Here is an 11,290-nt window from a genome sequence, read left to right on the forward strand (position 1 = left end):
ATACACATGATAAGACTCAACAATTTTTAAAGAAATCATCTAGGAATCTGCCCTCATTAAAAACTACCACTTTGATTACACAACTACCAAACATAGGATTCTTGAAGCCATGCTTTTAAACAAGTTTTCTCTACTAAAATTTGAATCAAATGAGCTCCTAATAATTTTCCACCACCACCCATTAATAACCCATAAGTTCTACACTCTTGAAGCTATAAATCCACAAATAATGGCTACCCATGGTTCAACGACTGAACAACACCTGAACAAGCAAAATCAATCACCCAAGAATCAAATAAAAGGTTTTTAGTACTATTATGGCTTGCCCAACCATCAAATGACAGTATAAAAGAATTTTACTAAAATTAGCTTAGAAATAGTAGTATAAGAACAAAAGTATTTCCATTGCTAAAGATTCGATACAGTATAAACGAATTTTGCTCTAAACCAAAAAACTAAAAAAACAAATCAACAAATCACTAAAGACCGTGGTGGTAAACCTCATCAGCAATGTCAGATAACACAGCAGACACTTGATTTAATTCTGCATCCATTTCTGCTCTGATTTGATTGACAGCCTGATTGAACCCTACCCTAATTCCATTGATTATTTGTGAAAGTTGAAAAATCCTTACAAGAGTTGATTGGGCCGGAAGTTGTTCAGATGTGGCTGATTCGGCTGGAAGTTGTTCAGATGTGTGATTCGGCTGGAAGTTGTTGTTATTCAGATGATTCGGCTGGAAGTTGTTATTAAGATGATTCGGCTGGAAGTTGTTGTTATTAAGATGATTCGGCTGGAAGTTGTTGTTATTCAGATGATTGGGCTGGAAGTTGTTATTAAGATGATTCGGCTGGAAGTTGTTGTTATTCAGATGATTCGCTGGAAGTTGTTGTTATTCAGATGATTCGGTTGGAAGTTGTTGTTATTCAGATGATTCGGCTGGAAGTTGTTGTTATTCAGATGATTCGACTGAAAGTTGTTGTTATTCAGATGATTCGGCTGGAAGTTGTTGTTATTCAGATGATTCGGCAGGAAGTTGTTGTTATTCACATGATTCGGCTGAAAGTTGTTGTTATTCAGATTTAGCTGCTGATTCGGCTGAAAGTTATTGTTATTCAGATGATTCGGCTGGAAGTTGTTGTTATTCAAATGCTGATTGGCCTGGTATAACATATCACCCAACAACATATTATTGGGCCCATCTACGAACATATCGTAAGGATCTATAAATTCTCCTTCATTAAGCCCGACCCATTTGTTAAGATTTGCCGCCGGTTGTTCGATAAGATTTGCCGCCGGAAGTTCGTTAAAATTTGCCGCCGGTTGTTCGTCAACAAGATTTGCCGCCGGTTGTTCGTCAACAAGATTTGTCACCAGATGTTCGTCAACAAGATTTGCCACCGGTTGTTCGTCATCAAGATTTGCCTCCGGTTGTTCCTCATCAACATTTGCCTCCGGTTGTTCGGCAACAAGAAATGCCGCCGGTTGTTCGTCAACAAGAAATGCCGCCGGTTGTTCGTCAAAAAAATGTCACGAAATGCCGCCGGTTGTTCTTCAACAAGATTTGCCGTCGGTGCTTCGTCAACAAGATTTGTCGCCGGCGCTTCGTCAACAAGATTTGCGTGAAGAATAGCCGCCGGTTCGTCGATTCGAAGACCCGCCTGAATCACCGCCAGATCTTCTTCTGGGACAGATACGTAATCCACACCAACAGGGAACTCAGATCTATTCGAAAATAATACCTCATCTAGTCGCTGAGATCGACGATGAAAATGCCGATGACAGAAGAAATGATGTTCTCCAGTTACTGTATTTCTTAACAGTTAACTGAAGCCTTTCTCCCTAAGTTCCTAAAGAATAACTGGAAAGGAAACTCTGTCAAATTCCTCAGTGAAGCGACATGAGTTAACATAAAGAACTCTATTATCTATGAATTTGATTGATGCGCGTCGCGTGCTGAAAGTTGTTGATATTCAGAGGATTCGGATGGAAGTTGTTGTTCTGCAGATGATTTGGCTAGAAGTTGTTGTTATTCAGATGATTCAGCTGGAAGTTGTTGTTATTCAGATGATTCGGCTGAAAGTTGTTGTTATTCAGATTTAGCTGTTGATTCGGCTGGAAGTTGTTGTTTGTTGATTGGGCTGGTATAACATATCACCCAACAACATATTATTGGGCCCATCTACGAACATATCGTAAAGATCTATAAATTCTCCTTCATTAAGCCCGGCCCATTCGTTAAGATTCGCCGCCGATTATTCGATACGATTTGCCGCTGGAAGTTCGTTAAAATTTGCCGCCGATTGTTCGTCAACAAGATTTGCCGCCGGATGTTCGTCAACAAGATTTGCCACCGGTTGTTAGTCATCAAAATTTACCTCCGGTTGTTCCTCATTAAAATTTGCCTCCGGTTGTTCCTCATCAAGATTTGCCTCCGGTTGTTCGTCAACAAGAAATGTCGCCGGTTGTTCGTCAACAAGAAATGGCGCCGATTGTTCGTCAACAAAAATGTCACGAAATGCCGCTGGTTGTTCTTCAACAAGATTTGTCGCCAGTGCTTCGTCAACAAGATTTGCCGCCGGCGCTTCGTCAACAAGATTTGCGTGAAGAATAGCTGCCGGTTCGTCGCTTCGAATTCCCGCCTGAATCGCCGCCTGATCCTCTTCTGGGACTGTTACGTAATCCACACTAGCAGGTAACTCGGATCTATTCGAAAATAATACCTCATCTAGTCGCTGAGATCCACGATGAAAATGCCGATGATAGAAGAAATGATGTTCTCCGGTTACAGTATTTCTTAACGGTTCACTGAAGCCTTTCTCCCTAAGTTCTTAAAGAAGAACTGGAAAGGAAACTCTGTCAAATTCCTCACTGAAGCGACGTGAGTTAACATAAAGAACTTTATTATCTATGAATTTGATTGATGCGCGTCGCGTGCTGGAAGTTATTGTTATTCAGAGGATTCGGCTGGAAGTTGTTGTTATCCAGATGATTTGGCTGGAAGTTGTTGTTATTCAGATGATTCGGCTAGAAGTTGTTGTTATTCAGATGATTCGGCTGAAAGTTGTTGTTATTCAGATTTAGCTGCTGATTCGGCTGGAAGTTGTTGTTATTCAGATGCTGATTGGGCTGGTATAACATATCACCCAACAACATATTATTGGGCCCATCTACGAACATATCGTAAGGATCTATAAATTCTCCTTCATTAAGCCCGGCCCATTCGTTAAGATTCGTCGCCGGTTATTCGATAAGATTTGCCGCCGGAAGTTCGTTAAAATTTGCCGCCGGTTGTTCGTCAACAAGATTTGTCGCCGGTTGTTCGTCAAGATTTGCCGCCGGATGTTCGTCAACAAGATTTGCCACCGGTTGTTCGTCATCAATATTTGCCTCCGGTTGTTCCTCATCAAGAGTTGCCTCCGGTTGTTCTTCATCAAGATTTGCCTCCGGTTGTTCGTCAACAAGAAATGTTGTCGGTTGTTCGTCAACAAGAAATGGCGCCGGTTGTTCGTCAACAAAAATGTCACGAAATGCCGCTGGTTGTTCTTCAACAAGATTTGTCGCCGGTGCTTCGTCAACAAGATTTGCCGCCGGCGCTTCGTTAACAAGATTTGCGTGAAGAATAGCCGCCGGTTCGTCGCTTCGAATACCCGCCTGAATCGCCGCCTGATCCTCTTCTGGGACTGTTACGTAATCCACACCAGCAGGGAACTCGGATCTATTCGAAAATAATACCTCATCTAGTCGCTGAGATCCACGATGAAAATGCCGATGATAGAATAAATGATGTTCTCCGATTACAGTATTTCTTAACGGTTCACTGAAGCCTTTCTCCCTCAGTTCTTGAAGAAGAACTGGAAAGGAAACTCTGTCAAATTCTTCACTGAAGCGACGTGAGTTAACATAAAGAACTCTATTATCTATGAATTTGATTGATGCGCGTCGCGTGCTGGAAGTTATTATTATTTAGAGGATTCGGCTGGAAGTTGTTGTTATCCAGATGATTTGGCTGGAAGTTGTTGTTATTCTGATGATTCGGCTGGATGTTGTTGTTATTCAGATGATTCGGCTGAAAGTTGTTGTTATTCATAAAAGGTGATTCTGAAATTTTTTTAGGAGCGAATACAGCAAACTCATAATTATCTAATACCAAATCTATGGTGAAGAAACAAGAGAAACCATGATTGGAACTCTACCACTGATAACTCCTGAAATAACTTTACCAGCAAACATCTATCCGACTACATATCTGGCGATCTCTCACACCATAACGGAGTGTCTATGGGGACGTCAAGCAACGCTACTGTTGAGCTAGCTCAGTTGTAGCACTGCTGAGCATACCAGAACTTACAGGGAGGGTGTAACAGGCTTGGCGGAAGCCGGTATCTGGACTCCAGGGACCTAAAACAATTCTATAACCGTGCTATCTCAGTTTATAGAGCTACTGAGAATACCAGAGGCCACGATCTTTAGTCCTTAACCATGAATGGCTTGAATGTGTCGGTGGTGAACAAAAGTTTCCAAATTGGCCAAAAGCCAAGAAGGAAGTTTTATCATCTCGAGTTACGGTATTGCAGAGACTGGATAACCTTTCCCCGGATGGAGTAACTAGTTTAGCCAGTTCCGTTTTCCTGATGACATCGACCCGGAACAAAAGAGAGAATGGAAGAAGATGAGCAGATTAAAGGAAGGTTTGAGCCGTTGGCTATGGGAAAGTATGGTTAATGACCGGGGAGAACATGGATGGGGTTCACAAGGTAGAAGGAGACAACAGAAAGAAACCAGTATGGTTGCCGGCAGGAAGTTGGACAGTTGGACCCGAATGAGTTCTATCGTCGACAATCTAGTAGCCGGGACATACCAACAGCGGATGCATGGAGACCTTGCCCCAGTGGAGGTATAAACACGCAGCAACCCACTGTTTGGAAGAAGGATCATAATCGTTCAGAAAGAAGTTTGAACACTCAACTGCCACCGGCGACCCCACCAGGTCTGCCTTTAAATATAACAACAATGAGATCAAACACCTCATCTTCAAGAATCAACAAGAACAATGGCGGAGACGGAAGTAGTATCGAAGAAGTGACACCACTGCCGGCCATCGGAGATGCACCGGAACATGTGAAGGCTAGGATGCCGGTAGGATTATAGGAATCATACAGGACGTGGAGAAACAAGCCGAATGTTCGAAAATATACGGAACGGAAGAAGCAGAAGTTCAATCTGAAGAAGCAGAAGTTCAATCGAAAGAAGCAGAAGTTCAATCTGAAGAAGCAGAAGTTCTATCTGAAGAAGGAGACAATGTTGACGACATCCAAGCTCGGAAACCAAGAAAGTATAGTTTGATACAAGAGAAGGTACCAGAGCAGTTTCAACAACCCAGTGCAGAAAAAAGTAACAAGACAAGATGCCCTCAACCCATAGTAGTCGAGAAGACAGGTGAGGAACTCTCCAGATATTGACCCGTGGTGAAAGGAAAAAGCGTGCAAGATCAACCTCAGCTTGTGGAAAGATCGAGGTTAGAGAAAAGTTAGCATTAGAGCCACAAATGTCAGGTATTGAGATAAGTGAAGATATGCTGGAAGCATTTACAAATCTGGTCAATAACATTAACAAATGGACCAAGCAAAAAAATTATCATAGAAGAAGGCTAGTCAAGAAGAGGACATCAGGCCCAAGAGTTGTATGGGCCTTGGAAAAAGAATTAGTTCTAACCCCAGACAGTGAGGGGTCGAAGGAGACCAGGGCGGTCCCAGAGATAGCCCAACAAGAGAAGCCTAAAGCAAGAGAGGAAGAGTTTTTAGATTCTGGAGAGGAACTGGGCTTCACTAAAGGCTAAGGAAAGGAAAAAAGTGCTAGACCTTATGGTAGTGGATGGTATCAATCTGAAGCAAGCAACATAGCTGGAAAAGGTGGAAGAGGAGCTGAATATGGTGGAACCCCTAGCAATGATCTTGCCTCCCCCAAAGAAGCAAACTAAACAAGCAAAGCAAAAAAGAGGAAGAAAAAGGTTAGAAGAGCGATTAAGAGGAAGCGAAGAAAATAGGATTAACAATAACACTACAAAAGGAACAGAGGCATTATCGTCGGTGGTAAAAAAGAAAAGAACTCCCAAGTTCTACAGAGAGTTGAAGACTCCCGAATGGGGCATGGCCGAGGAGGCTGGTAGTCAAAAGAGGGCTTGGTCTTCGCCGGGCATTAGCGTTTTATCCTGTCAATGTCAGTAAATCTCCTTAGGTGGAATACACGAGGACTCGGGGGCCCAAAAAAAGCAACTCGGGAGCTGATCATTCTGCCCAAAGTGACTTTGGATCAGTCGCCTTACTGAAAACAACGTCGAAGAACCCGAACCCCCCTTCCTTCAGAATGAAGGAGGTGTGGATGCTCGACCCAGAGTTTGAAAGACAAACTGAAACCGTGGTCGAGAAAGAAATTTCGGGCTTTTAACAATAAACTGAGGAAACTACAAGACAAAATCATACTATTGGACAAGGAAGAAGAAACAAGTACTCTAACTCAGGAGGATTTCGTGTCTAGAAAAGAAAAGATGATAGAGTTGCATAAGATGCTGAACTTGGAAAAGGTGAGCCTGTGCCAGAAGTCAAGGGTGCAATGGCCCAAGGCTGGAGAAAGGAACTTCATACATTTTCATAACATCATCAGATGTAGAGCGAGATCTAACTGGATGAGCATGATTATGGAGAATGGAACAACATCCCTGTTTGAGGAACCAGACATTAAGAATGCGGCGCTTAATTTCTTCAGCAACTTATAGACAAACCTAAGCATTGGAGACCAGGCAATTATAACATGGCAATCCAAGCCTCTAGTCCCGGCCTTATTGATGCGGGTTGTGACGAGGGGTCCAAAACAGAATGTAACGCTTCAACAGATTAACAAAATAAAGGCTTGGAGATGAAAGATCCATCTAAGTCTGACACGAAAAATAGTACCACACACGCACACATAAGTCTTAAAGATAGATTCCTACTAGGGTGAGCTTCATGGTATGGGAACGTGCCTCTAGCCCAAGGAATGAAACTTCGGTTTCGGTGGAAATTTCGGTCGGTCCAAAAGTGGAAACGTTTCGTAGAAATGTTTCGGTCAGTGTGAGAATCTTACAAATCTACAGAAATGATAGAAATATGATGCAATTATGTAGAACAAGATTATTAAAGCATAAAAATGATGTTTAATATTATCTATTAGTTTGAGGGAGTATTAACAATTACATAGTTATTTTCGAGTTGGATATAACACCTAAAAGATAACATTCTTATTGATAATAGTTAATAGTTAACCTAAGCAGTACGACTCGGACTCGGCTCGGCCAAGGGCCTAACCTAAGCAGTACGACTCGGACTCGGCTCGGCCAAGGGTCGAGTCCGAGTCAAGGGCCGAGTCAGCCGAGTCACTCTGAATATTATGAAGTTGTTAGTAGTGTATGTATATAAAATAATAACATAATAATACTTAATAAAATCAAGTTCAACTTCAAAATTAAATTACTAGTAGAGTTAGGAACAAGTAGAACTAAATAATCACTCTAGTAGACTCATACTCTAATAGTAATAACTAATAACTAGAATAAAAAAACTAGTAGACTTACTATAAAAATAAATAGAAATACAATCTCTACCGAGTCAGCCGAGTCAGTCGGGCTAACCCTAGACTCCGCTGACTCGGTGGGACTCGGCTCGGTGTACTGCCGAGTCCCGAGTCACTCGGGAGTCACTCGGCTGACTCGGCCGAGTCGTACTGCATAGTAGTTAACAAACTATGTTAGTTTGAGAATGTATCGTCAATTACATAGTTATATCAGGGGTGTTAGTAAGATAAAATCAATTTAGGCAGTTGTCAAGGCGTAAATCATTCAAATAGATTTAAAAATCATTCAAAACATAACATAAAAATCAAGAGAGATCTAAGAGAAATGAAGATGAAAAAAATGAAGGAAGGGATATGTTTCTGGTATTAGTTTCTCCGGGTTTTTTTTGCTAGATTTCTACTATGTCGGTCGAAAGTTCCATCACATCGGTGGAAATTTCGATATTTCCAATAATTTCGGTGGAAATTTTGATATTTCCAACAATTTCGGTGGAAATTTCGATCATGTCGGTGGAAACTATGCAGGAAATAGTTGTAAGTGTTATTTCGTGCACCTAATCTCATTTTAGGAAACGTTTCGCGAAATTTCGGTGAAATTTCAGGAAGTTTCATTCCTTGCTCTAGCCACATTACCAAATCAGCTACCCTCTGGGATTTCACATGGCAAGTAGATGTGTTGTGTGCAAAGAAAAGAAAGAATCAGTAAACCATCTGTTTCTACACTGCAAAATAGCCACTACCCTCTGGGACTTTCATCCAATCGGATAAATCTCAATGGTGTATACCAGAATCAGTAGATCAAGAAATAAAAAAATATAATCCTTCTGGCCGTAATTTGGTGCTTATGGAAGGAGAGAAATAAAAAAATATTCAATGGCATAAATCCCTATAGTATTCTAGGGGCAGAATACATTAAAGGCTTATTATTCATTGGAATAGAAAAACGGGATGGGCCAAATCTAAATCGTACAATGATACTTTAAACCGTTGGAAAGCTATGATACTATAACAGTCTCCTAGTCTTGTTTCGTTTGTTCTTTTTCAATAAAGATTCGTTTAAAGTTTAAAAAAACAATGATTTGACATAGATTTTTTCATCTCTCCACATTACCAAATTGGATGGAGCCTTCTTTTAAGATTTTTACTAGCTTTTGAGATGAAGAAAGAGGAAAACAAACCGGGATGGTATTGAGGTTGATCATTCTCTTTTGCTATCATAGGGTTGTAAATCGTAATTTGCAGAACATAATCGAAGTAGTGTATATTTTTTTATAGGAATCAACTTTTGAATGTAAGGCTACAATTTGTGGTTTTCTACATCAGTCTCAAAACATCTGGTCACTTTTTTAATCTGTGTATGACAGTGAAATGTACCGAAGTTTTTGAGTACTTGTGAACAAATAAATTGGCTTACTAGAGTTCGTTCTTACATGTCTTTCTTTAGTGCAGGAAACACTTGTGCTCGAGAATTCGAGTTGCTAGTGCGATTTGAGTCTTAGGCCTTAAGCTGCAACTTCTTTTGGTTTCTGTTGGTATTAGACTATTTGCATGTACCAAAACTTCAAGATCATTTTCTGAAGTATAGCATCTTGACATCAAAAGGTAATCATCCTACTGTAGTTTATCAATGCGTGTTTTGTATACAATATTTAATTCAATGGTTTTCTTTCAGTTTAGGTATTGAAGTCCAAATACTTTATAAGGAACAACCGAGATTCAAATTTGGAATTTCTGTAATATATGTTTGTTCAAAAGTTTATTTACTCTGTTCAATAAAGAAATATGTCGACCTCTGCTCAATATATCCCTTGCGCTCTTCCTTTGAAGTCACCGAACTGATTTAGTACAACATTGATCACTGTTGCCCGAGGTAACAATGAACTTCCGGGGACCCTGTTCAAGATCCCTCCCAAGGTCGATCAGAATTTTGTTAACCCTTGGTGAGTGATTTAACAGATCCCTTTACCAAGAACCAAGAGAGGAGTCAGGAACCGAGAAAGGAGTTCAGGGTCGTGTGGATATGTCTTACTCGTTCTGTTTGATCTTGCTCGTTATGAGTGAAGTCGGCTTGCATTTCTCGTAGGAACCTAGGTAATAGTATCCCGATCAAACTGCTGACGAAGGGGATGAGCGGAACAGGGAGTCTACTGGACGTGATTCAACTAGCGGAGACTCTTGGAACGGTCGGTCCGTGACCCCAGGTTACGCAGTTTCCTCGGGGTGATCTCGTAGTTCCTATGGGGTGGGGCCCTATGGAGTAAGTGGGGTCGGTCATGGATTTTCCTTTCTCTTGCGGCATTTCGCTCAAAGGGTAGAAGGGAAATCCTCACCCATAAAACACTAAAACTAAGAGGAATCTTTCTAGTTCTCACTCCCTTCTTCTCGACCCTCTTGCTTACTATGAGTTTGCTTCCTACGAGCCCATGCGCGATCGTGCTAATATTTAGGGTTCGGTATTACAAATCTAGAGACTATGTATGGGATTGGACATTTGGCGATACACAACCTCCCTCTCGGTGAGACAACCAATCGTTCGAATTCAAGGGAATTGGACACTCCCGGAACGCATACTGCATCCGCTTACTTAGTTGCTGAAGGGCAATTCCTGGCGCATCCGTTCTTCTTCCTTCCCGTTTCCTCATTTTTTCTAACCCTGACCCTAATGCCACTGGATCTCTGTTCCGACCTCTTCATCAACCCATCCCCTCTTTATGTTCTTGTTCTGTTCCCAATCTCTGTTGAAATATATCAATCTGTTGCGAAGTTACTTCTTGTCTTCTTGATGAAACATAGATCTTACGTGATAAAGTTTTGATCTTTGATTCAATTGAGAGTCGAAATTTCAGAGGTATTCCTCCTGATGAAATTTTAGGGTTTAAGCTAGAAACATTGAAGCAGAAATTCCAGAGGCAAGGATTCTTCCTTGTTGCCAGATTAGGAAGATTCTAAGAATATTACTAGTTTTAGAATTTGATTTTGCTGGAGATTCCCGATTTGAATGTCAAATGTAAACCTAGAAAAGTTCATCTTTTGGGTTTAATTAGTGGTGGCCAACGGGCCGTGCCGGGCACGGCACGGCCCGTTTGGCAGTCGTGGCGTGTCAGACACGCCAGGCACGGCTTGAGCCGCGCCGTTCCGTGCCGTGCCCAGACCACAAAGGTTTGGGCACAGAAACGACCCATGGAAACGGCCCAGCCGTTCCCGTGGCGTTTCCGTTGCGTTTCTGGTTGTTTCTGTGTCCGTGGCATTTCCGTGGCGTTCTCGTAGTCGCTCCCGTGGCTCCGACCCATTCATAAATATTTTTTTACTTGTTAAAAAAAAGTAATAAAAGAAATATTACATTTTTCTTCAAGTAAAAAATTGTGATGTACAAAAACTTTAGAGTCTATGTCATATCTTTGTTCATTTTATTGGAAAAGAGTTGTATAAAGACTCTCCACATTTACTTTATATTTTGTGGGTTAGGTGTGGGACTATCTTTACCACTTTATTTGTTTATTTTTTTGAAAAGAAGTTTTAGTTTGTTTCAACAAAAAAAAAATCTAAGTAAAAAAAAATAAAGTAAAACCTCTTTTGTTAAATTCAAGTATTATTTTTTTTTTAAGTATTACTTCTTTTTTAATTCAAGTATTACGTTTTTTTAATGTTTTTTCTTTTTGTAATATAAAGTAGTTGTCATGA

Source organism: Eschscholzia californica, unplaced genomic scaffold, assembly GCF_041429995.1.
Source record: "Eschscholzia californica isolate CP2 unplaced genomic scaffold, dmEscCali1.0.p SCAF_1, whole genome shotgun sequence".
Lineage (NCBI taxonomy): Eukaryota > Viridiplantae > Streptophyta > Magnoliopsida > Ranunculales > Papaveraceae > Eschscholzia > Eschscholzia californica.